A 25,350-nucleotide genomic window follows, 5' to 3' on the forward strand; every position below is an offset into this window, starting at 1 on the left:
GGTGATGCCATCCAACCATCTCATCCTCTGTTGTCCCCTTCTTCTCCTGCCCTCAATCTTTCCCAGAATCAGGGTCTTTTCTAATGAGTCAGCTCTTCACATAAGGTTAGCCAAAGTATTGAAGTATTAAAGAAATAATTGGGGTAAAATGAAGTCATTTGGGTGGATCTTAACCCAGTATGACCAGTGGCCTTAGAAGAAGAGGAGATCAGGACAGAGACACAGAAGGAAGACTACAGAGAAAAGACAGGAAGAGAGGCCTCAAAAGACTCCCTTCTACAGACATCTTGTTCTTGTACTTCTAACCTCAAGAATTGCCAGAAAATAAATTTGTGACATGTAAACCATCTACTCTATGGTGTTTTGTTATGATAGCCCTGACAAATTTACAGTCATCGTGAGGCTAAGATTGGCTCCTACTCACTTCATTGTACAGTTGTTATTAGGTATTTAATATCTAATAAACAGATAGCAGGCTTCCCATTTGGCGCTAGTGGTAAAGAACCCACCAGCCAAGGAAGGAGAAGCCGATTTGATCCCTGGGTTGGAGAGATGCCCTGGAGGAGGAAATGGCAACCTACTTCAGTATTCTTGCCTGGAGAATCCCATGGACAGAGGAGCTTGGTGGGCTACAGTCCATGGGGTCTCAAAGAGTCAGACACGACTGAAATGACTTAGCACACACGCATGCAGGCAGGCAGGCAAACAGATAGCAACATATTAGATATCTCTTTGGCACTATCAAACGTCCAGTTCTTCATCAATCTTTCATCTAATGATTTTACTGCCAATAGAAAATCTTTCCTTCATCAACAGTTCCAAAAGAGTTTGAGGGTTTGAAAAATGAGATATTTTATTTCTATTATTCCATTCCTATTTATTGGCTAATGTTCTCTTATAAAACAGAGATTTCTGTCATCAACTAGGACTGTTTGATAACACAAAAGCATAAATTCTATTGGATAGATAGGATAAATGGTTAAATCTTGTTCATATAATTACCAATTTTCTGAGTAATCAATTGTTATTTTTAAAATTGCCTCAGATGATAACAAATGAGATATTTCTTCATGTTAACTTTATTACAGACTCATGGATTTTTATTGATTAAATGCTTTGTTAGTGTTAGTTGCTCAGTATTGCCCGACTCTTTGCAATCCCATGGACTGTAGCCTGCCAGGCTCCTCTGTCCATGAGATTCTCCAGGCAAGAACACTGGAGTGGATAGCCATTCCCTTTTCCAGGGGATCTTACTGACCCAGGGATCAAATCTAGGTCTCCCGCATTACAGGCAGATTCTTTACCAGAAGAACCACCAGGGAAGTCCTCTGAGCCATGAGTGAAGCCCCAGATGTTTTAGCCTATTGTAATAATTACAGCTTTAGTGTTCAAATTCTCATAACATTTTATAACCATTTTTAAGCTGACTCCTGGGTCTTTTTTACATTACACTATTAAACTTTGAAAGTTTCTTCTTTTTGGCATAAGATGTTTCTAGTTCATCTTGGCCCCAGTCCTAGAATTTCCTATATTTCTAAGAATCTCCAGTTCCCTTTAGTAGATAATTCAATGAGAGGTCATAATCTGGATGTCAGGGGGTGCACTTTGCTACCATTTCTACAGATAGAGCTAGGGAAAACAGTTTGTGTGTGTGTGTGTGTGTATGAATGTATATGTGCATATATGTATATACGAAGTGAAGTGAAAGTCACTCAGTCGTGTCTGACTCTTGGCGACCCTGTGGACTATAGAATCCATGGAATTCTCCAGGTCAGAATACTGGAGTGGGTAGCCATTCCCTTCTCCAGGGGATCTTCCTGACCCAGGAATAGAAACAGGGCAGATTCTTTACCAGCTGAGCTACCAGGGAATCCTATATACATATATATATCATTCTGTGTCCTTATTGACACTTCAGTTCAATAGCATTTCCTTTAACCACATAATTGTGTCTTACCTGAAAATGATGACTTCTGAGAGCATTAAGATGATTATTCAGTTGTTCTAACCAACATTATAAAAAAATTAGTTTCAGAGTATCAATGCTGAAGTTACTATAACCAACAAAATTGTTTGTGGAAGTTGAAAATGTCTTTATACCTCTTCTCATCCTTAGAATATGTTCCACGGAGGATCCCAGTATTCCAAAGCCCCTGAAATAAATGTGAGCTTCGTGCCTGTGATGCCAGTTTGACATATGGTTAGAGTCTTTTGCATATTACTTTCAACTTACAAAGTTTTTTTTTTTTTTTAAATAGCAGCATATTTGCATGATCTAAAGGCCAAAACTCTGCAGAAAGTTCTATCCAGAAAAAAGCATGTTTCTACTCTTTACCTCTCCCTTCTCTCCCTTCCATCATAGCTGATCTATTTTGCATGAGTTTTTATCTTTTTAGGGTATTTGCCAGTTTCCATGGTGTAAATATTTTTACCGTGCCAATTTCAAACTTGCATGGGGATGTCTGTTGGCTGGCAAAATGCCTGAAAATTCAACAGTCAGCCTCAGAAGCTGGTGCAAGCTGCTTCTAGCACACCTTTACCTCTCTCCCCACATCCCACTTGTACAGGTAGTAAGCTGCTCTGAACCTTACTTGCCTTTGTTTATTCATTTTGTTTTGTTTCCCCTCCCCACCCCGCCACTTAATAACACCTGGTTAAATGCTATGAAGTGATGGCCATATAAGTCATTAGAACCTCTTCCTTCCTATTTCATTTCATGTGACCTGATTTTTCACTTTTTCCCTAAGTATGGACTTATGGGACAGCATAATTTGGAATTAAAAAAGATTTAATATGTGTGAGCTTTGGCGGGTTTCCTCACCTCTCTGAACCTCAGTTTCCTAATTTATGAAATGGAAACCATAACAAAAGTTTATGATTTAATAACTGGTGATAAAATGTTCAAATATAATATTAATGATTATTTCAATAGCCAGCACTTACTGAGTGTTGATTTTTTCCAGACATGATTCTTAACACTTAACCTAGATTCATTCACTCCATCAAACCTGGGGTGTATACTCTTCACAGCGTCAAAACGAGGTGTGTACTATTTATTGTCAACACTTTACACACGGAGAAAGTGAGTCACCCAGAGGCTGGGAAATTTTCCCACACTAATACAGCAAGTAAGTGGTGAAACCAGGATTACACTCGGGCCATCTTCCTCCAGAGACTGCCCTGTGTTTAACTACTGCCTTCCAGCAAGTGCCGGCACAGAGTACCCACTCGAAGGAGTTCGTTTCCTGCCTCATTATCTTCTGGTTCTTTGATTTCAACAGAAACGATCTCTTAGTTATTCACGGAAGGCTCTTCTCAATGATTGGATCTGCTGAGTTTCTCTTACCAACTACCCATCTTCCTCATCTTCTCCCACCCTCCCAATCACCCCTTACCCACTCCAGGTTCATGGCCACAGTCCCTCTGTGGGGAAACTGGGAAACAGACAGGAAGGTCTTAGCAGTCAGCACTGACCCGACCTCTCCCTAGTTCAGAGACCCCTGGAACTGCCCCCTCCAGTTACCGAACACAGCAGGGTGTCCATGTGGATAGATCGGTGTCTTTGTTGGACTAATTGTAAATATTTAAATCATTTAACAAGTCTCCATTGTATAGATTCTCATTGTTCAAATAGCAAAACTGGTTCAAAGAGATTAAATAATCTACCTGAATCCCAGGGAAACCAATCCTAAGATTCAAACCCAGGTCAATGAAACCACCAAGCTCTTTTTCTTAAGCCATAGAAAGAAAAGAAAGAAAGTGAAGTCGCTCAATCATGTCTGACTTTTTGCAACCCATGAACTGTGGCCCACCAGGCTCCTCCATCCATGGGATTTTCCAGGCAAGAATACTGGAGTGGGTTGCCATTTCCTTCTCCAGGAGATCGTCCTGATAGCTTATTATAGCTAATATATATAATTATATAACTGCAATAACTATTTATAGCTTAAAAATTCTTTTCATTTTTTATTCATTTTTTAACGTAAGTGTAGTTGTGTTAATGTCTTCTGTATGACAAAGTGATTCAGTTATACACATATATATATTTTTTTGTAGTGTTTTCCATTGTGATTTATCACAAGATACTGAATATAGTTCCCTGGGCTATAGAGTGGGACCTTATTGTTTATTCATCCTATATACCCTAGTTTGCACCTGCTAGCCCCAAATTCTCACACCATCCCTCCCCCACCAGCCTCCCTCGGCAACTCCAGGTCTATTTTCTCTCACAAGTCTATAAATCTGTGAGTCTTCTGCTTCTTCATTAAGTTCATTTGTGAGTGCCAAACTCTTAACCTTTGAACTTGGCATGGTCATTTTGGAAGGAGATGCAAGTCATCATTTCCAAGACTATCTGGGGGAGACGCTAGATTCTGTCAGTGAGGGCTTAACTGTCCAATTAGAAAACTTTAGCCTCAACACTATCCTAAATGAGAGGTAGGATCTCAATCACCAGCATCTGACTGGGGCTCAGAATCCCAGGGCTGGCGATTAGATTTAATACTTCCCCACAGACTCAGTGCTGATTTAAAGGGACCCCGCTGCTTTAGGGACCCCTTTTGCCTTCCCTGGTGGCTCAGACTGCAAAGTGTCTTCCTACAATGCACGAGACCCTAGTTTGATCACTGGGTCGGGAAGATCCCCTAGAGAAGGAAATGGCAACCCACTCCAGTACTCTTGCCTGGAACATCCCAGGGATGGAGAAGCCTGGTGGGCTAAAGTCCAGAGGGTCACAAAGAGTCGGACACGACTGAGCAACTTTTCCTTTCTGCTGCTTTAGGAGTGGATACAATTAGATGCCAAAACCCCCATTCATCCCTCACAACGTTGCAAGGATTCAACCAGATAAGGCATACGAAGAGGTTAGCATGAAGTCTGGCACAAGGCACTCAGGACATGTCATTGATTTTATTATTTCTGCAGGAAAAAGTACATAAAAGAAGACTGAGACAGAGATCTGGATTTAAAACTCAGGACTGACACATATTCAGTGACCTCAGCAAGTTCTTTACATCTCTGAGCATTTTCTCTTTAACAACTGCAAGGAGTAAATAAGATATAAATATATATAAATACATAGAGCACTGAGCACACAGTAGACAAGAATATAAGGGAGCAAACTTGATTCTGTGTTTGCCCAGCAACAAAAAGTTAATGAAAGGCTTAAGCATGTGTGCAAAGAACAAAGGGGCGCTCCAAAGACCTGCACTCTTGTCTGCCTCCGTACCTGAAAACAGAGCCAAATTATGATCTTCTGCATCCCCTTTTCCTCCTCTGTATTTGCTTTGTATCTGCTTTGGAGTCCTTGTTGTCCTCCTGACTCCAATGATGTGCTCTTTTTTTGGAATATCTGTCAGTCTCATCTTATAGATAAAGAGGTCAACACTCAGATGCCAGGGATTCAGAATCACAGACTTTCTCTCTCTCTCTCCTTTTTTTTTTTTTTTGTATATTAAAGATATTTCAGTTTTTCCTATTTTAATGAACTTTTAAAAGATTTGCCTTCATATATAGCATATGAGATGAAAATACAAAGACACAGATGTTCATGGGGTGAACTACTTTTGACAAGTTAGTGAAGCTGTTAGTTGCTCAGTCATGTCCAACTCTTTGAGAATCCATGGACGGTAACCCGCCAGGCTCCCCTGTCCATGAAATTCTCCAGGCAAGGTAACTGGAGTGGCTTGCCATTCCCTTCTCCAGGGGATCTTTCCAACCCAGGAGTCAAACCCGGATCTCCTGCATTGCGCATTCATTACCATCTGAGCCAACAAGGACAAGTTATTTGAACCTCAAATGTTAATAGTTATTATTTTAACAGGTGGCAGAATTATAAAGAATTATTCCACTTCTTTACTGATGAGCCATGTTAATATCACATTTATTTTATGTTTATGTTAATCATGAAAGTGAAAGTTGCTCAGTTGTGTCCGATTCTTTGCAACCCCGTGGACTATACAGTCCATGGAATTCTCTAGGCCAGAATACTGCAGTGGGTAGTCATTCCCTTCTCCAGAGGATCTTCCCAACCCAGGGGTCAAACCCAGGTCTCCCACATTGCATGGAAGAAGATATAGATTTATTGCTGCCAACATATATTTTGAACAATGATTTTTGTTGTTCAGTCGCTGTCATGTTTGATTCTTTGTGACCCCTTGGGCTGTAGCACGCCAGGCTTCCTTGTCCTCCACCATCTCCAGGAGTTTGCTCAGATTCATGTCCATTGAGTCGGTGATGCTATCTGTCTCATCCTCTGCCTCCCTCTCCTTTTGCCTTCAGTCTTTCCTAGCATGAATGTCTTTAACATCACATGGCCAAAGTATTAGAGCTTCAGCTTCAGCATCTGTCCTTCCAATGAATATTCAGGAAAATAGTAAAGCTCTATAATGTGAAATTATTTATGAGAATTTATTTTTTCAATTAAAGAATCATAGACTTTCAAGGTCAAAAGCATTTTTAGAGCATGTCTTGTCCATCCATCCTTGACCTCTTAAATCCCTCTATCTACAACCGCTTCTTCAGTCCTTCTCCCTCTTGACAGGGAGTGGGTAGGGAGGGTGGTTCCTCTTTGGGGAAACTGAGAGGCTCACAGAGAAAGGCAGTGGCCCGCTCTCATGGTGGACAGCGCACCAGAAAAGGTGCACTTTCCCAGTATCAGGCACTTTCTCAGCATCCCTTCCCATCAAATCAACTCTTCACATCAAGTGCCAACATATCAGAACTTCAGCTTCAGCATCAGCCTTTCTAATGAATATTCAGGGTTGATTTCCTATAGGATTGACTAGTTTGATCTCCTTGCGGTTCAAGGGACTCTCAAGAGTCTTCTCCAACAACACAGTTGAAAGCATCAGTTCTTTGGTGCTCAGCCTTCTTTATAGTCCAACTCTCACATCCATACATGACTACTGGAAAAACCACAGCCTTGACTCTTCAGACCTGGTATCGTGTTAATTCACAAAAATATCTCAACCATCTTACCTATTTTAATCCACATATTTTCTAATCTTTTCTAACATTTTTACTAGTTTCTATCTATATATTTTCTCCAGTTCAGTGAAATTCCTGACACACGTGGAAGGGTAGCTCTGGTCTGCCTGCACTGGTGCTTTCAGTGGGCTCTTGCAGGGGAAGGGAGGGAAGGAAACTCACATTTATCTAGTACTTGTTACACACCATTTGCTTTCCATTTCTTATTACTTCGCTTTGACTATGAACCACAGAAGGTTATAATTATCTGTATTTAATAGATAAAGAGGGCTTCCCTGTGGCTCAGTGGTAAAGCATCTGCCTACCAATGCAAGAGAGTTGATCTTCAATCCCTGTGTCAGGAAGATCCCCTGGAGGAGGAAATGGCAACCCACTCCAGCACTCTTGCCTGGGAAATCCCATGCACAGAGGAGCCTGGTGGGCCACAGGCCAAGGGGTCTCGAAAGAGTCCACAGAGGAGGGACTAAACAGCAACTAACAATAGATAAATAAACAGGTCAGAAGGGTTAAGGAACTTGACTAGAACCACACAGAGACAAGCAGCCTGTACTCAGGTCTGTGAAGTTCACATGCTTCCCTCCAGCGCCGCGTCTGTAACCTGCAGCCACATCCCTAACTATGGAGAGAAGGGGGGGACCCGGTAGTCAGAAAGATGGGGATCCCCAGTCACATGTGATCTGTCTGTGGCTACACACCCCTCCCTGCCGTGAGCCAGCCAAGTGAACGAGAGATAACCTCACAAAGAGCAGGCAGCCCCTTCTGAAGCTCTGCACTTCATGCTTTCTAAACTGAAACGTGAAACATCCCACCGGCGCAAGCGGACCTCAAACTCTTGCACGTGGAGAAAGATCGGTGTGAGTCCCTGGCAGAGGTGACCCACCCAACCCACAGAAAGGTGCTTTGGAGTGCAAACAACCTTGACTCCCCCAGAAAGCAGGGGCTTTATCTATCTTCAAGAGAAAACTTCTCCTGAGATGTCTGGGTGCCTGCCTGCACTTCCAGGGCAGACCACCAGCATGACGGAAAGGCCCCTGAACATCCTCCTTCTGCTTCAAGGCTGCAGGCACGTGCCCATGGCTTCTTGTACCTCTGTCATCCCCTCTCCAAAGCTCTGAGCCATTTCTACAGACACCCCACCCACCACCCAAGCCTGCTTCCAGATGCTTCCTCGAGTTTTCACTTTCAGCTGTCAGGACGTCTTAGTGATGCTTTTCCGTTCTTTCCAGGTGGTCTCATTTCATAGTCCTTCCTGTTCATTTCAATTTTAGGGTTAAAAATAGCACTGTGTTCTACTTACCCATGAAATGTAACTTACAAGACTGCATTTCCAGAACAAGCAATGTTGTTTTACACTTATAAGCATGGCACATGGAACTATGCCTTGTCCTGTAGACAAGCCATAAAGCCTCCAGACCCAACTTCAGCATATAGAACCTACGGGGGAATCAACTACCTGAGTGAAACCCTACTGGTACCATTTCTAGGAGCCCCGTCTGGTGCTGGTACCCCTCCCCCTTTCTCCATCCTTCTTTTCTTTTGGGGCACTTAGCACATGGTTTTGGTGCTGACGGATGCTCACCTGTATGCCCAGCAGCATCCTGGTGGCTCAGGGGTGAAGGAGATGTGGGTTTGATCCCTGGGTCGGGAAGATCCCCTAGGGGAAGACCTGGCAACCCACTCCAGTAGTCTTGCCTGGAGAATCTCATGGACAGAGCAGCCCGGTGGGCTACAGTCCATGGGGTCACAGAGAGTCAGACACTACTGAGCGATTGAGCAGATCTGACAACACTGCTTTTTGAAGGCTGGAACCGCTGTGTTCCCAGCATCGATTACCTAATAAATCTTCATTTAAAAAAAAATGTCTGTGGGAAGAATGAATAAGATAAGGAGCTGCCCCTGAGTTAGATGTTTATAAATTGTCATCTCTTTCAAGTGTATATTCATCGGGCACTTTTGAACTAACTTAGGGCAAATTGATTTTTAAAGCCATTCCTTCAGGCCATCTTAAAAGATGAGAGAGTGAGTAGGGCCAAGAGAAGCAAGACCAGCCCTGAGGAAGGAGCGCCAGGCATGGACCAGGTAGGAGCTGATTCAGTGAGGGTTCCTGGCATCACAGACAGAGTGCGTGTGTGATAAGTCACTTCAGCTGTGTCTGACCCTTTGTGTCCCTATGGACCTGTAGCCCTCCAAGGCTCCTCTGTCCATGGGATTCTCTAGGCAAGAATACTGGAGTGGCTTGCCGTGTCTTCCCCTAGGGGGTCTTCCCGACCCTGAGATCGAACCCGCATGACTTAGGTCTCCTGCCTGGGCAGGTGGGTTCTTTACCACTGGGAAGCACAGGCCGAGACCAAAGGCCAAAACAGAAACCTGCCCTGTGGTCTGGACCAGCAGAGAAGGTGGTCCTGCTGTGATTCAGTGTTAGGATCAAAGGGTCCCCAAAACTGATCGTGGGCAAAGGAGACCCATGAGGAGCACGTGGGAACCCAGGGGTGGTTTTCAAGGTGGGACGCCCTCGGGTCACTGCATCCGTTGGCCCAGCAACGGGAGCTGAGAACAGGAGCTGCTTGTTTGCTGTGGGGCACGTCCCAACAATTCTGCAGCTGGGGCCAGCTCTTAAAGAACAGAGATGTACGGGCGGTGATGCAGACAGAAAGGGAGCCAGCGAGAGACCAGGGCATCACCCCCAAAGGTGCAGGCTGGGGGCGTTGCAGGATTCAGGTGGGGAGGCAGGGGGTATCTGCAGTGTTCTAGTGGATTACCTATTTTTAATGTCACCACTGAGACTCCATCTTTAATATGCATCATGCAGGTTAACAGATCAATTTTACTAGTAAAAAACCATTTCAGACATTCACTGAGTTACTCAGCAAAGCCTAAGCTATTGATCCAGTGTGGTTAGCAGACATTTGGGTCTGTGCCCATCAGTGTGGGCACTCCTGATTAGACAGTGAGCAACATGTAGGTGATAGATTAACACCACATACACACACATACCCACCCACACACATACCCACCCACACACACACACATAAAATCACACTTTGTATACTGAAGTATGTTCAAGTACCTTCCAGACGTCATAAATTAACAGTGGCAAAACTTCAGGTTGGCTTGGGGACTTCCCTGGTGGTCCAGTGGTTAAGACTCTGTGCTGCCAGTGCAGGGGGCTCGGGTTCGATCCCTGGTCAGAGAACTAAGATCCCACATGCACTGCAACCAAAGAAAAAAAAAACAGAAAAAAAAAAAAAAAAACCTTCCCTGGCAGTCCAGCAGTTGGCATTCTGCTCTTCCACTGTGTGGGGCACAGGTTCGATCTCTGGTCAGGGAACTAAGATTCCACAGGCCATGCAGCAGCAAGCCAAAAAAAAAAAAAAAAAAAAGAAAATCCAAAACTTCAGGTTGGCTTGATTGCTTGAGATCTTGCCCTCATTTCCACATCTTTGGGAGCTGAGGCTCTGCCGCTAAGCGTGTCCATGAGAAGGCAGTGCTCCGTCACTCAACAGAGCTCTGCACCACGTGGTCCTCGGCAAGACCAAGACTCAGAACGGTGTCCTCAGCCCAAGAAACTCCTGTAGCTCTTCCTCCAACTCCTGGAACAACCTAGGAAGGAGTCACTAAAATGTTGGGTATTTTTTCCTTCAACTCTGAGTTTGTTGGTTGAGCCATATTTGATTTGATTTAGAAAGAAAGAAGTCAAGCAGCGTTGCTGACCCCGTGACTATGAAGGCGCACAAGCATATTCACGACACACCCATTATCTAATTTAATTCCCAAAGCCAAACTACAGGCCTGGGATTAAGTTTCCCCACTCTAAAGAGGGGGAAACTGAGGCCCTGAGTGGTTAAGAGATCTGCTTAAGGCCACAGAGCTAATAAACCAGGACTTGCCTCTGCCTGATTCTAGTGTGAGTGTGTTTTCTCTCCTTCCCAAGCTGACTTTTATATCGAGCGGCAAAAAGCTGTTTAAATGTGAGAAGAGACATATACTCAGGCCATGAAGAGTTACTAAGGCACAGAAAAGAGTCAAGCGAACATATTTCCACTTTATTGCCACTTCTGTCCATTTAAAATCTCTTTTCTTTTACATTCTAGGGTTTTGACCCCTAGTCTTACTGAAGGAATAACTGGTGAGTCTTCATTGTTTAATTAGAAATACGGCACCATTATTCAAAGAGTTGTCATTACCTAAGCTGTATCGGTCGGAGAACAGTCTAAATATTGGGAAGATATTCATGACACATCTCCTTAATTTAATTGTATTTACTTTCACATTTCTAAAAATACTCTCTCTGCAAACAGCTTCTGGGCACAAACTCAAAGCCATAAATCCACCAAGCCGATGGCGCACTCCTCTGCTTCCTCATTTAGGTAATACCCCAAAGTCATTGTAGCTTCTATTGTTTTCTAAATACTGTGCTCAAAGCCAATTGTGGATGGCACCTGGCTAGGCTTTCAGAAACCCTGGTCTAGACAAAGGGGAAAGAAAATTTCCAGACTACCTGTCAAGAAGTTGAAATGTTTGCAGAAGTAACACTTAACACTTATTAAACATTTTGTGTCCAGGCCCTTAACTCATTTATTCTAACACTTCTAATCAACCCATTTCACAGATGAGGACACTGAGGCCCAGAGTTCCTAAGGAAACAGAAGAAAGGATTCCTGGGGTGACTATGCAGGTCAGGAAAGGGTTCTGGAGAAGACTTCCTGAGCCGAGTTCTAAGGTAGGAGTGAGTGTTGCCTGGCAACCAGAGGGAGGGAGCGTTGACAAGCAGAAACAAATGAATCAGTAAGGAGAAAAAGCTGCCTGCCAGTAAAGCCACTGGAAGTTGCTTTTGTTAACCCAGAGGGTAGGGGATGAAAACCCAGACTGGGCAAGTGCACTGAAAAAGAAAGAGAGGAGAAACGGAGAGACAGGGAATATTTTGAAAGAAAAAAAGTCAGCCGTACTTGCTGGAAGCAGAAGCAGCAGAAGAAGAGAAACTGAAAGGCTGGCAGGGGCCTAGATGGACAAGGGAGACAGGATGAGGAGTTAGATGGGGCACAGTAAGTGGCCATGCCCATGGAGATGCTTGGGAGGCAGGTACCCACAGGAGTGGAAGGTTGGACTCTGGAGGTAAGAGGTTGACAGGTAGCCAGCAGCGGTGGGAGCAGACATCCACAGACCACGCTTTCTGCACTTTCAGGGGCCCACAGAGCATCTGAGGATCTCGAGAGAAATCAAGACAACAATTCAGTGGCTCTAGGGTGATACCCGAGATGAGGCGTTTCTTACAAGCTCCCAGGTTGTAAGCAGCAAGGTCCTAGACCGTCCCAGCCCCCAAGGAAGACTATTTAGAGGAAAAAGCAGCCGATTGCCAATATATACCTACAGAAACATCAAAGTTGAACGGGGGTTTTTGTCTCAGAAGTCAACCATGCAAGAGTTTTCACAAACGCTGTGGCCCGCATCGCTGAAAGGAGCCAAAGGGCAAAGTCAGCCCTTTGGGGTTTAGCAGATGACAGAGTACAGAGATGCCCCTCTGACTTTCGGCAGGTGGTCTTAGCAATCGGCGGAGGCCGAGGCCCCGAGGGCGATAACCGGGTCTGGTCTGTATTACACGCCAAGTGCTAACACAGGGCCTGACACATAACAGGCAGAACAGGCTATGTCAGGACCCCAAACTCACAGACAGAAGTCCTAACCTTCAGCACCCCAGGGTGGGACTGTGTTTGGAGACAGATTCTTTCAAGAAGTCTTCAAGATAAAATGAGTTGGGCCCAATGCTGTGAGACCCGTGTCCTTATAAGAAGGGGGAATTTGAACACAGGTAATGCAACACACAGGCTTCCGGGGGGCACAGCGGTTAAGAATCCGCCTGCCAATGCAGGAGACGTGGGTTGATCCCTGGGCCAGGAAGATCCCCTGCAGAAGGAAAGGGAAACCCAGTGCACTCCAATATTCTTGCCTGGAAAACCCCACAGGCAGAGGAGCCCGGCGTGCTGCAATCGCTGGGATCGCAAAGAATTGGATGCGAATGAAAAGTAACAACAGTGCCAACACACAGAGGAAGACAGTGTGAGGACCCAGCGAGGAGGTGGCCCCCTACAAGCCGGGCAGAGAGCTCTCAGAAGAAACCAACCCCTTCCACCACCACCACCAACTCCATCTCAGGCTTCTAGCTTCCAGAAAAGAGGACAAATACATTTCTATTGTTGAAGTCCCCCTGTCTGTGGTGTTTTGTGACGGCAGCCCAGCTAATGCAGTTGGTGTTGAGTAATGACTCAATGAGATGACCTGACGTAGTGTGTCCTGGTGTCCTTAAATACTTGGAAATCCCACACCTTGATTCACTGGCCTTCCCCGGTTCTGGGGCAGCAGGAAGTTTTAGGTATCTCCTCCGCACAGGACCACCTGTCCCAGTCTTCCACGACTCCTCCATGAAACAGCACTGGCCGTGGCACAGAAATCCAAGTGGTCAGAAGTGGAGCTGCAGACACCTGAAGGAGAGGAACGAGGAAAGGCAGCTGATGGGACCGCTCTTCAGACGGCATCTCCTTCCGAGGCGCCAAGGGTCTGACAAGTCTCAAGGCAGAGGGGACGCTGGGCCTTTGCCTTGTTGCCCAGGGTGACTGGCTTACTTATTCAAGACCAACGTCTCTTTCGCAGTGACTATCCGATCCCAGTGACTTATCCCTATGTTACAATCAGATGGTAATTGACTGGTGTCAGGAGGTCATGCCTGGTAAACTGATCAAATCACACACCCCAGATTCACAACCAATAGGATCTGAAGGCCTCAGACACTGCATACTCCCCACTCAGCCAGTATCTCTAAAGCTGACTACCAGTAGTTAAGCCGCTCCCCCATGTGGCAGAACCCCCTGAAGCCCCCCAAAAGTGCAAACACTTTAAACAAATGGAATTCTTGCATATAAATGTTCAAACAAGCCCCATCAGAATACAATTCAAAAATATCACTTTGAAATAATTTACTTGGGAAAACCAAGTATTCTATGAAGGTGGCAGGTGCATGCTGAGAAGGCATTCCAAAGCTTCCTCCGGGTGAGGAAGGATACAATGGGAAGGTTACAAAGGCCGACTTAGGACACAGAGGCATTTTCTTCTTTTCCCAAATGCCTGGCATCTAGCAGGGCTCCCTTCTCAAAAGGCATATCACTAAACCATAAAAATGACCACTGAAGCATTAATGTCCAATTTGTACAGATAAAGATACTTAGTACAGAAAAGCTTAAGCAATGAACCCTCGTAACTACACATAATAAATGGAGAGGGAAGAATTTTTCTAAAGCAAAATTACCCATTTTATTTCATTTCATCAGCTGAGAATCATCGCTCTATTGCCAGGCTTCACTGGTGGCTCAGACAGTAAAGAAACTGCCTGCAGCGTGGGAAACCTGGGTTCGATCTCTGGGTTGGGAAGACGCCTGGAGAAGGAAATGGCTACCCACTCCAGTATTCTTGCCTGGAGAATCCCATGGACTGAAGAGCCTGGCAGGTTAAAATCCATGGGGTCACAAAAGAGTCAGACACAATTTAGAGACTAAACAGCAAGAAAGACAACAAATAATAGTATTTTACAAAAAAAAAAAAAATCACAAAATGTTACAAAATAAAAAAAGAAGCAACAGTATCACTTAATGTGCTGTGCTGTGTGCAGTCCTGTCCAACTCTTTGGGACCCCATGGACTGTAGCCCACCAGGCTCCTCTGTCCATGAGGATTCTCCAGGCAAGAATACTGGAGAGGGTTGCCATGCCCTCCTCCAGGGGATCTTCCCCACCCAGGGAACGGACTTGGGTCTCCCGCATTGCAGGCAGATTCTTTACTGTCTGAGCCACCCAGGAAGTCCATATTATGTAATTAATATGATTAAAATTAAAGTGAAAATGAGATAGATTTTAAGTTAGAAACACTGTTTGACCCAGGAAGCTATACAAGCTCTGTATACAGACATTTTTATCTGTACTTGTGTGTGTATGTGTGTGTTAGACACTCAGTCGTGTCCAGCTCTTTGTGACCCCATGGACTGCAGCTCGCCAGGCTCCTCTATCCGTGGAATTCTCCAGGCAAAAATGCTGGAGTGAATAGCCATTCCCTTCTCCAGGGGATCTTTCCAACCCAGGGATCAAACCCAGGGATCTTCCCAGCCCAGGGATCAAACCCGCACTGGAGGCAGATTCTTTACTGTCTGGGCCACCGGGGAAGCCCACAGCTCTGTGACAGACACTTGTTTCGGTACATAATACAGGGCAATCCTATTTTGGAGAAGCAAGGATTTCATCTCAGTTTCTCCTACGTCAAAACCCTGCAAGTTTTCTACTACCAGCACCTTTTCTTAAGGAGTTAAGTCTTCCTTCTGAGGTCACTTGTGTTGTTCATTTCATACCAATTTGCCTGAACACTGGGCAGGTACCAGGTTAGACCCAGCGATCTAACTCCAGAGCACCAAGCTGGTGACCTCTCAATGCACCTTCCCTGGGGACTAAAGCCACCTTATTTTTCATCCCTCCAGTCCCCTGTGCTGTGTTAATCAGTAGCCCCTAAATCCAGTTCAAAGAAGACCATTGTCTGGGATCTGAATTGCTCATTGCATAATTGTTTCAAACCTCTGTTTACCTGCAAATTTCAGGAAGAGACTAGCCTCTTTTATGAACTGTTGTCTCTATGATCAAAGCAAATCATTCAGCCTTGTGATCAAAGGGCTGCAAGCTCCCATCTGGCCTCCTTTCTCAACCAGTAACAACTTCTACTACGAAGTCATAATTAAAAAATAGTTCACTCAAGAATTCTGATTATAATAGATGAATGACCTTGTTGCTGGCAGGCTGTGAACAAAGCCACAAAGAGGGCCAGTATAAGCTTCCATATTATGAGAAATTATGGTGACCATAAATGCCGTGATTGTGCAGGTCAACATGCTCTAACCTGCTAACTGGCCCTGGAAATCTTGGGGTCACCCAGCATGACCCAGAGAGAAAGGGGAAGAAGAAGGCAAGATGGGGAGGGACCAAGTGGCTCAGAAACATGCCACAAGCCTTTGAAATCTGCCCAGCAGTGTTTGCTGATAGGAGAACTGAGACATCGTAAATAGAAGCGTCACTTGGTGACACCCCCATGTCTGGGTAGTTTAGTGAATTATGTCTGCAGCTGACACAATACGCAAAGCAAACCTCACGTGTCTCAGGCTGATATCATTCAGCAGCTGGAGAGATCTCGATTCCCATGGGCCTTCTGAAATGTGACTTGTTATAAAGGGCTGGGGCAGAGGACAGGGACACAAGACCACTTAGCTCAGCTTCTCCAAAGGAGGGGAGGTCAAACACTAAGTCATTTTTGCAAAACACAGTAAATCATCCGACTCACCAGGAAAACAACAGCCAGCCAGCCTTGGAGATTCTGATGGAGCCCGCAGTGTGCAGAAGGCACTTGCTTAAAGGCAATCGAGGCCAAGACCTCTGAAGCTTAGCTTGTGCAAGGGGACATGGGGATGGCTTTGGAGAAAGTGCAGCCATCTGAATGTTCTTCTCTGCAGCTTGGAGCTACTGATGCATGCTTGAACAAGTTAGGTGGGAGCTTTAACTGGGAGGCGAGCATTCAGGGTACTGTCCTGCTATGACATCTTACAGAAACATATTTACCGCAACTTCCCCAACCAAGAGCTCTTTAGGTGTCATGGCGTGGGTGACCCAGCCATTGGGCTCATACTTCTTTGTTAATCTTCAAACTGGTCCAGTTCTTATCCAGCAGCCTTGATGTGGGGCATAAGAGTGGTGGGGAATGGGGAATGTATGTGGTGATTAGAGGAATACGGATATGGACTAAGAGGAATAGGGAAATGGACTCTCATTGTGCAAGTTGGGAAAGTGGAGGCCTGGGAAGCCTTAGATGATCAACCGTTAGCACATGTAATAAGAGCATAGTAAAAGCATCCTAACAGATGTAGTAAGGGCATCCTAATAACCTGTATTGAAGATTGCATGTGCAGACACTGGGAACGCTTTACAGACGCTATTTTCATATGTACCTGCAAGTGGTGGAGGATGTGTAGGGTGTAGGGTTTAGTCACTCAGTCGTGTCTGACTCTTTGTGAACACATGGACTGTAGCTCACCAGGCTCCTCTGTCCACGGGATTTCCCAGTAAAGAATACTCAAGTGGGTTGTGTTTCTTTCTCCAGGGGATCTTCCCAACCCAGGGATTGAATCTGGGTCTCCTGCATTGGCAAGTGGATTCTTTACCCCTGAGTCTCCAGGGAAGCTCAATGTACCCTCAAGTAGGTGTTATTTATTTAGTAACAAATATTTAATTTTTCAGATGAGAAAACTTGAGGCTTTTCAGGCTGTTTAGGTAACTGGCTGAAGTTCACATACCAGTAAATAACAGAGTCTGGATGTGAACTCAAGCCTTTAGTGTCAGCAGAGACTAAGCTTAGAATTTCCACTCTTGTTCAGCCTAGGAACGACTCAGAAAGTACTTGCAAATTTACATCAAATATATAAATGATGAATTAATAAATGAGTAATAGCTTCGCTTTGGAGAAGCCCCAGATTCTTTCATTACTGCTGTTGTTCAGTTGCTAAGTACCTGACTCCTTGAGACCCCATGGACTGAAGCACGCCAGGCTTCCGTGTGCTCCACTATCTCCCAGAATTCACTCAAATCCATCCATTGAGTTGATGATGCGATCTAACCATTTCTTCCTCTGCCACCATCTTCTCCTTTTCCTTCAATCCTTCCCAGACCTTCAGTTCTTTTCCAGACCAATGCTCTGAGCCATATAATTCTTTCTTTTATATGAGGTGAAGTCTATGTGACAAAAAATAAACCACTGCTGCTCTTCTATTAGTAACTAATGATAAATAAGCCCATTGTTAATAATTAATAAAACAAAATATTAAGCAGATATTAAGCAAACCAGAGCTATATATAACATAATGTAGAATTTCAGCAATGATTTGCAAATAATAAGCTTTTATTAACATGTAGCAATAGGTTAAAGGCAAGAAAAATCATGTCATTTGAATAAATGGTACAAAGACACTTCATAAAACTTGTGACCAACTTATATTTAAAAAATTCAAGTAGGAATATAAGAAAAGCTGCTAATCATGAAAAATATATATATTTCATAGTAATAGCTGACAATCACTTGAAGGTAAAATAGCAACATTAAGAACCAAAAAAACAAGCTTTATATCATTATATTTTACATTGTTTGAGAAATTCTGATGAAAGAAAAAGTTAAAAGCAAAGTTAAATATTGAAAAGAGAAAGAAATTTTTCTTTATAACTCATGTACTTAAAGATCTAGAAAATCCAAAGGAATGAGGTAGATACTATCAAGACTTAATAAAATGTAGGAGTTTGAATCTAAAATAGACAAATGTTGTTGTTGTTCAGTCTCCCAGTCGTGTCCAACTCTTTGTGACCCCATGGACTACAGCATGCCAACCCCTCCTGCCCCTCACCATCTCATGAAGTTTGCCCAAGTTCAAGTCCATTGCATCAGTGATGCCATCCAGCCATCTCATCCTCTGATGCCCTCTTTTCCTTCTGCCCTCAATCTTTCCCAGCATCAGGGGCTTTTCCAATGAAACGGCTGTTCACATCAGATGACCAAAATATTGGAGCTCCAGCTTCAGTATCAGTCCTTCCAGTAAAAATATTCAAGGTTGATCTCCCTTAAGATTGACTGGCTTGATCTCCTTGCTGTTCAAGGGACTTTCAGGAGTCTTCTCCAGCACCACAGTTCAAAGGCATCAATTCTTTGGCATTCTGCCTTCTTTACGGTCCACAACTGTACGTGACCGCTGGGAAGACCATAGCTTTGATTATACGGACCTTCGTCAACAGAGTGATGTCTCTGCTTTTCAACACACTGTCTAGGTTTATCATAGCTTTCCTGCCAAGAAGCAATCACCTTCTGATTTCATGGCTGCAGTCACCATCCATAGTGATTTTAGAGTCTAAGAAGAGGAAATATGTCACTACTTCCATCTTTTCCCCTATTTGCCATGAAGTGATGGGGCAGATGCCATGATCTTGGTTTTTTTAATATTTAGTTTTAACCCAGCTCTTTCACTCTCCTCCTTCACCCTCATCAAGAGGCTCTAATTCTTCTTTGCTTTTTGCCATTAGAGTGGTACCACCCATGTTGATATTTCTCCTGCCTATCTTGATCCCAGCTTGTAACTCATCCAGCCAGGCGTTTCTCATCATGTGCTCAGTGTACAGGTTAAACAAAAGAATGACAGCAGACAGCCCTCTCATACTCTTCTCTCAACCTTGAATCAAACAGGTCTTCCATGTCTGGTTCTAACTGTTGCTTCTTGACCCGAATACAGCTTTCTCAGGAGACAGGTAAGATGGTCTGGTAGTCCCATCTCTTTAAGAGCTTTCCACAGTTTTCTATGATCCAAACAGTCAAAGGCTTTTGCACAGTCAATGAAACAGAGGTGGATGTTTTTCTGGAGTTCCCTTGCTTTCTCAATAATCCAGCCAAAGTTGGCAATTTGACCTCTGGTTCCTCTGCCTTTTCTAAATGCAGCTTGGACATCTGGAAGTTCTTGGTTCACATAATGCTGAAGCCTAATATGCAAGATTTTAATCGTGACCCTACTAGCATGGGAGATGAGAGCAACTGCCCAATGGTTAGCACATTCTTCAGTACTACCATCTGATAGCTTACGGTGAACATGAGAGATTCATGATCTCTGAAGATTTAGCTTCAGAATCAGGGACCAGACAATCACTCAGAGCTTTTGTGTGGCAGAACTTTTATTACAGTGAAAAAGGACACAGATTCTGACATAGATATCAGAAGGGGGATGGAAAGCGCCCCCTTGTTAATCTTATCAACGCCTTTTATACTTTTACCAGGCCCACTCCTACAAACAGACGTCTTAAATTAACAAGATTAAAACTAACCATAGAGAGGTCTTACCAGACCTAAGGGATAGGCCTTACCTAGGACTTCCCTAGTGGCTCATACGGTAATGTATCTGCCTACAATGCGGGAGACCTGGGTTCGATCCCTGGGGCAGGAAGATCCCCTGGAGAAGGAAATGGCAGCCCACTCCAGTACTCTTGCCTGGAGAATCCCATGGATGGAGGAGCCTGGTAGGCTACAGTCCACAGGGTGGCAAAGAGTCAGACACAACTGAGCGACTTCACTTCACTTCACTTCCTCCCTTATAAGATAACAAGATTAGTCAGAAGGTTCCTGTTAAGAAACATGTCCTTGAGCAAGATACATTGTTGTTTTATAATCATAGTACAGAGCTTAAGGGAAAACATACCCTTGAGACATTAGCTCTGGGCTTAAAGAAAAACCATTTTATGTGACTAAGAAGAAGGAATGTAGAAAAAAAGTTTGTCCTTTTCTCCTCCTCGAGAGCCCCAGACTCCTTTCTCCTCCTCAGGGGCCCTGAACTTCTTACCAACCTACCTAAGAATTAACTCTTTCACCTCCTTGGGAATTGGGGTGAGGACTGACCTTTTCCAGTCCTGTGGCCACTGCTGGGTCTTCCAGATTTGCTGACATAATGAGTGCAACACCTTGATGGCATCATCTTTTATGGTTTTGAATAGCTCTACTGGAATTTCATCATACCCACTAGCTTTAGTAACAGCAGTGCTTCCTGAGGTCCACTTGACTTCACACTCCAGAATGTCTGGCTCTGGGTGACTGGCCACTCCACCATGGTAATCTGGTTCATTAAGATCTTTTTTGTACAGTTCTTTGTGTATTCATTCCTTCTCATCTTGATCTCTTCAGCATCTACTAGGTCTGTACTGTTTTTGTCCTTTTGGGTAAAAAATTGCTATTTCCAATTTTCCTGAAGAGATCTCTAGTCTTCTGTTGTTTTCCACTAGTTTCACGCACTGCTCATTGAAGAAGACCTTCTTTCCTTCCTTGCTATTCTTTGGAATGCTGCGTTTAGTTGGATATACCTTTGCCTGATTACCAAAAATAATGTAAAAAAAATTTTTTAATTCTCTTTCCAGTAGCAACAAAAATGTTATAAATAATTCTGATGGAAACTGTGACCTATATAAAGAAAGTTAGAAGGCTTTGAGGAGATCTATAAAAGAAACCTTACATAAAAGGAGAGAGACAGACAGATCATGTGGTAGTGCTGAGTGTTACAGAGGTGTAACTTCTTCCTAAATGAATCTGTGGCTTTGCTACAACTTTAATAAAAGTGACACCTTGATTTTGACAAATTGATTCTAAGGTTAATAATCTATAAAAATAAACGGGATATTTGAGAAATTTTTAAAGAGGAAGTATACCATATTTTATAAAGCTATAAAAATCAAAATAATGTGACACTGGTGCAAAAATAGCATTAAGGACAATAAGCCAGAAAAAAGATCCTGTTATATATCATATACTAGTACATGGTAAATAATTCATCATAAGTCAACTCCCATAAAAGCTAGGATTTTTCAGTGAATGGAGCTGGGACAACCAGTTAACAATTTGATACACAATATATTTAGATAATTAAATAATTCCACATAACAAAGGCCATTTCTGGTAAATTAGAGAATATAACACATATAAGTAAAAATTAAAAGAGGATTCCATTTAATTCCCTTGTTTTGAAGGGAGAAAGTTTTTGATTCTCAGGAATGACAAAATAATTCATAGAGAGAAAGATGGACATACGGATGCTGGTACAGTATACAGGCAGCACCCAGCCTGATGAATTCGTACTTGCATTACACTCTGTGTTTATATTTTGAAAATCACTTATGCAAACAATTGTATAGTAATTAAAATCTTTGCAGGGTAAAAACAAAAATATAACAATAACCAGAAGACTAGGAAAATAATTCAACAAATATGAGAAACAAATAAACAAAGCATGAAGACTCTTATAGGTAAGTTATCAAAGAAAGAAAAATTTACCGAAAAGGGAAATGTAATCATCAAATAAAGCATAAGAAAAGTTCAACCTCAATACATATTATAAGATACTACTTTTGCGGATAGGCCATTTATATGTGTTTGCCCTTAAAAGAAAACAAAAAATAAGCCCTAAAAAAATCCTCATTCAAGAGTGAGGTAAAACAGACACCCTCATGTATTACTAACAGCAATTTAAACCTATAGCTTTGGAAAGGAACATAGCAATTTGTAGAACTTTTAAATGCCCACTTGCATACCTTGACCCAAGAATTCCTCTTCTGGGAATCTGTCTTAAGTTAATAATTCTAGATGTCGAAAATGTTCCGTGAATGAAGATGTTAAATGCTGTGGTATATATTGTCTTTGTCTTAGTTGTTGTGTTGTGTCCAGTTTTTTGCATCCCGTGGTTGCAAGGCTCCTCTGTCCGTGGGACTTTCCAGGCAATGATACTGGAGTGAGTTGCCATTTTCTTCTCCAGTGAAAAATAATACCATTTCTTCAATTTCAGAAGAATGTGTAATTGGTTGAATTTTATCTCCAAAAAAGTTATGTTCCAGTCCTCACTTCCACTACCTATGAACCATCCCTTCCTTCACTTTATTTTATAATAAGGTCTTTACAGATGTAATCAAGTTAAGATCTTGTTGTTTAGTTGCTAAGTGGTATCCAGGTCTTCACAACCCCATGGACTGCAGCACGCTAGGCTCCTCTGTCCCCCACTATCTCCCGGAGTTTGCTCAAATTCATTTCCATTGAGTCAGTGATGCTATTGAACCATCTCATCCTACTTTGCCCGCTTCTCTCTTTGCCTTCAGTCTTTCCCAGCATCAGAGTCTTTTCCAATGAGTCAGCTCTCTGCATCAGACAGCCAAATGACTGGAGCTTCAGCATCAGTCATTCCAATGAAGACTCAAGGTTGATTTCCTCTAGGATTGACTAGTTTGATCTCCTAGCAGTCCAAGGGATTCTCAAGAGTCTTCTGCAGCACCACAGTTCAAAGGCATCAATTCTCCAGCATCATCAAGTTAAGATGAGGTGAAACTAAATTGGAATAGATCTTAATCCAATATGCCTGGTGTCCCTATGAGCAGAAGAGATATAGAGCCACACTGGAAGAATGTCCTGTGAAGATACAGATTGGAGTAAGGCATGTACAAGCCAAGGGATGCCAAGAATTGCTGACAATACCAAATGCTAGGAGAGAAGCATGGACCAGATTCCCCCCAACTAGAGACTTCATAGACAGCGTGGCCCTGTTGGCACCTTGATCTTGGACTTAAACAGTCAAACAGCAATATGTTTTTTATTTTTCTAGCGTTTTTAATTTTGTTTAATGAAAATGTAGCCATAATTAATTATCATAGGTGGCTGAGACTAATCAAGACACCCTAGGATTTGAGCTTGAGCTGTCTTTTATAAGGTCCTTGGCCCTGGAGTTGAAAACCTGAACAAAATTGGATTTCTATTTACAAAGAGGGTGGAATGTTAGGTAGACAACTAAAAACTGTCTGCTGTCATATTCCTGGTGGCACTGAAAACTTGATAGAAGCTGTGAAGAAGGGGGTGGAAAAGGTACTTTAATTAATGTGGAGAAGAAACGGTGTGTTTCCTGAATAATACCACTGAAATGCTTTACTGGTAAAGCTCAACACTAGAATGATACAGGTTGGTCACCTAACGGTGAATCTCAGAATAACCAACAGACTGATTTTCTTCTTCTTGGTAAGCCAAATCCTAGAAAAGGTCTTACAGTTCTTCCTTATACAGACAGGATTTAATCAATCCCAAAGGTCACAAAGTCCGGTAGTATATGTTCACAATTCAGTTGGGTAAATCATGATACACCTGCTATTTAAACATGCATTCATTCATATTTCTTGCTCAATTTTGGGTTGGGAGTTCATGTTATAGCACTGAAAAAAAAATGTCATAATCCCAACCCTTAGATATCCTGTAGTCACTTTGGAAAAAGTGAAAGCATTAGTCCTTCAGTCGTGTCTGACTCTGCGATTCCATGGACTATAGCCCACCAGGCTCCTCTGTTCATGGAATTCTCTAGGCAAGAATACTGAAGTGGGTGGCCATTCCCTTCTCCAGGAAATCTTCCCGACTCATGGATCAAACCCCGGTCTCCCACATTGCAGGCAGATTTTTTACCATCTTAGACAGTACTGGCTTCTTATCGGATAAACCAACTTTAAACAAAGCATAGTACATAATATATAATTATGATTGTGATTAGGGGCATACAAGGAAGACAACAGGTGCTGTGGGCATACATAATGAGGAAAACTGTCTAGCTTGGGGAGCCTGGGAAGTGATGTTTGAGTTGCCCTATTTAAGATGACGTTAAAACTGATTCAACAGAAAGGAGGAACTTGCCAAGCCAACTGGAGAATGGAAGTGATTTGACTTTCCTGAATAGAAGGAGCACCTTGGGCAGAGTTTCCAAGTCTAGACCTGTTCTGACTGATTTGACAGATAAGAAGAGGCCGGTGTAATTATTGTGTAATAAGCAATGTGGCAAGAGGTTAAGAGATGAGGCTGGAAGTGCACGTTAATGTTAGTGTAAGTCGCTTAGCTGTGTCTGACACTTTGTGACCCCGTGGACTGTAACCCACCAGGATCCTCTGTCCGTGGGATTCTCCAGGCAAGAATACTGATGTGGGTAGCCATTCCCCCCTCCAGGGAATCTTCCCAACCCAGGGATCGAACCCGGGTCTCCTGTTGCAGGCAGATTCTTTACCATCTGAGCCACCAGCAAATCCTTTAGACAATGCTGCAGATGTAGGACTTGATCCTGAGTGCAACAGGAGCCAATGAAGGATTCTAAAAAATAGAAAAGATGGTGATGGATGCTCTAAATAGATAGGACAGGGCAAGAGTAGATGATAGAAGATCAGGATGCAAGATGTTACCAGTTCTGGCCAAAGGGAATGGTGGCTTTCCTCACTAGGAAGTGAGAATGTAGAACAGATTCGAGATATTTATGTATAACCAAGTAAATTTGGCCACATTGGAATACTGACACATGTTGAACACCAGGAAACATTGGACTACAATGATCTAATAAGGTTCTCCTTTGATCTCCTCATTCATGAATTCATTCAACATTCATTTACTATATGCAAATATTATATTCAAACTCACCAATTCATTATCCAGCTGCATCCATCTGTCAGTTGAGTTTTCTATTTTAACAGTTATATTTAAAAAAAGTTTTTTAAGATCCCTGATGTTTGTCCCCTGCTTACTCTGTCCACATAACAACCCCCTGAGATTTAATTTCTTCTCTTTATCTCTCAAATAATATTGAGCACACTTTTAAAAGTATTTTTCTTCCTATTCTGAATTATTCACTCTATTTTCTCATATAAACACTCTTGCAGTTTTTAGGTTTGTGGTCCCTTTCATAATCTGGGCCTTGTTCAGACATTTAATGAGACTT

The sequence above is a fragment of the Dama dama genome, chromosome 6, assembly GCF_033118175.1.
Source record: "Dama dama isolate Ldn47 chromosome 6, ASM3311817v1, whole genome shotgun sequence".
Lineage (NCBI taxonomy): Eukaryota > Metazoa > Chordata > Mammalia > Artiodactyla > Cervidae > Dama > Dama dama.